Source organism: Otolemur garnettii, unplaced genomic scaffold (genome assembly GCF_000181295.1).
Source record: "Otolemur garnettii isolate 467f Iridium unplaced genomic scaffold, OtoGar3 scaffold00037, whole genome shotgun sequence".
In the NCBI taxonomy this organism is placed as follows: domain Eukaryota; kingdom Metazoa; phylum Chordata; class Mammalia; order Primates; family Galagidae; genus Otolemur; species Otolemur garnettii.
In genome coordinates this window covers 486,595-488,680 of record NW_003852432.1, presented here as the reverse complement: position 1 = coordinate 488,680, position 2,086 = coordinate 486,595, and the positions used below count along the sequence as shown (strand labels likewise).

The following is a 2,086-nucleotide window of genomic DNA, read 5'->3' as shown; positions in this document are numbered from 1 at the left end:
TATTAAGTTCTGTGCCCAAAAAAGGGTCCTTGGATCTATTGCTGATGCTTTGAACTCCAGTGCACTTTGCACACATCTTTAGGGTTATTCTTACATTGAATTGTATTTTTGTGCATACCATTTTTTCTAAATCAAAAATCCGTGGTCTCACAATTCACAAAATAGAAATCTTCCAGTCTGCGCTTGGAAAAATTTAGGACAGTTTAGTAGATCCAGCTACTCAGGAGGCTGAGACAAGAGGATTGCTTGAGCCCACGAGTTTGAGGTTGCTGTGAGCTGTAACGCCACGGAACTCTACACAGGGTGACAAAGTAAGAGAAGAAAAATTAGATTCTATCGTGAAGATGAGACTCTAGCTATATTAAATTAAAAGACCAGATGTATTAGAATTTTAAAGTAAGAGAATAATTTTTCCCTCATTGCTTTACTCCATTGTACAGTACATATTGAAAATATTTGTGTTTGGTTTTTCTGAAGCAGACTTCAAGAGTCTGGATACAGATGTTAAAATTTGTCAGTACATATGTACAAATGCTACAGAATATTCATTATCACTTCATGAAATGACTGAAAAAAGAGATAATAAAGCTATTGAGCTTGAGTTCTTTACCAGTGTTATTTGGACTTACCAAAAAGTTCTTTAAAGATTTCCTATTATTAGACAAGGTGCAGTAGCTCATGCCTATAATCCTAGCACTCTGGGAGGCCAAGGCAGGTGGATTGCCTGAGCTCACAGGTTCTACACCAGGTTCACTACTGAGCAAGAGCAAGACCCCATCTCTAAAAATAGCTGGCATTGTGGCAGGTACCTGTTGCCCCAGCTACTCTGGAGACTGAGACATGAGGATCACTTGAGCCCAAGAATTTGAAGTTTCTATGATCTATGACTCAAAGCACTCTACAAAAGACAACACCATCATGGGCAGTGCCTGTGGCTCAAAGAAGTAGGGCACTGGCCCCATATGCTGAAGGTGGTAGGTTCAAACCCAGTCTTGGCCAACATCTGCAAAAAAAAAAGAAAGAAAGAAAGAAAAACTATCAGACTCTCGAAAAGAAAAAAGGCTGCATGGTGGCTCACACCTGTAATTCTAGTATTTTGGGAAGCCAAGGTGGGTGCATTGCTTGAACTCAGAAGTTCGAGACCAGCCTGAGCAAGAGCAAGATCTCATCTCTAAAAATAGCCAGGGTAGGCTTGGCACCTGTAGCTTAAGCAGCTAAAGTGCCAGCCACATACACCAGAGCTGGCGTTAGAACCCAGCCTGAGCCTGCCAAACAACAGTGACAACTGTGGGTCGTCCAAGATGTCAAAGTGAGGATGTGGTGGGTTCTCTGGTGCGAAATTCCGGATTTCCCTAGGTCTTCCGGTAGGAGCCGTGATCAACTGTGCTTACAACACAGGAGCCAAAAATCTGTATATCATCTCTGTGAAGGGGATCAAGGGATGACTTAACAGACTTCCAGCTGCTGGTGTGGGTGACATGGTGATGGCTACAGTTAAGAAAGGTAAACCAGAGCTCAGAAAGAAGGTTCATCCAGCAGTGGTAATATGGCAGCGGAAGTCATACCGTAGAAAAGATGGTGTGTTTCTTTATTTTGAAGACAATGCAGGGGTCATAGTAAACAATAAAGGCGAAATGAAAGGTTCTGCCATTACAGGACCAGTTGCAAAGGAGTGTGCAGACTTGTGGCCAAGGATTGCCTCCAATGCTGGCAGCACTGCATGATTCTCCAGTATATTTCTAGAAAATATTAAAACATGCGTGATCTCAAAAAAAAAAATGATAACTGCAACAAAAAATAGCTGGGCATTGTGGTGGGCGCCGTAGTCCCGGCTACTTGGGAGGCGAATTGCTTAAGCCCAAGAGTTGGAGGTTGCTATGAACTGTGATGCCATAGCAGTCTACCAAGGGTGACAAAATGAGACTCTGTCACACACACAAAAAAAAGTTCAAGACCATCCTGAGTAAGAGCAAGATTCCTGTCTCTAAAAAATAGCCAGATGTTGTGGTGGGTGCCTGTAGTTCCAGCTACTCAGGATGCTGAGGCAAAAGAATCACTCAAGCCCAAGAGTTTGAGGTTGCTGTGA

At 42.8% G+C, this 2,086-nt stretch overlaps 1 pseudogene across 1 annotated transcript; it reads left to right on the top strand.

Annotated features, from left to right (window-relative positions):
• The first annotated feature begins 1,301 nt into the window (after positions 1–1,301).
• LOC100956171 lies at positions 1,302–1,742 on the top strand (annotated as a pseudogene). The gene has a single exon (XR_153608.2). The product of XR_153608.2 is annotated as a 60S ribosomal protein L23-like (transcript).
• Positions 1,743–2,086: the final 344 nt, after the last annotated feature.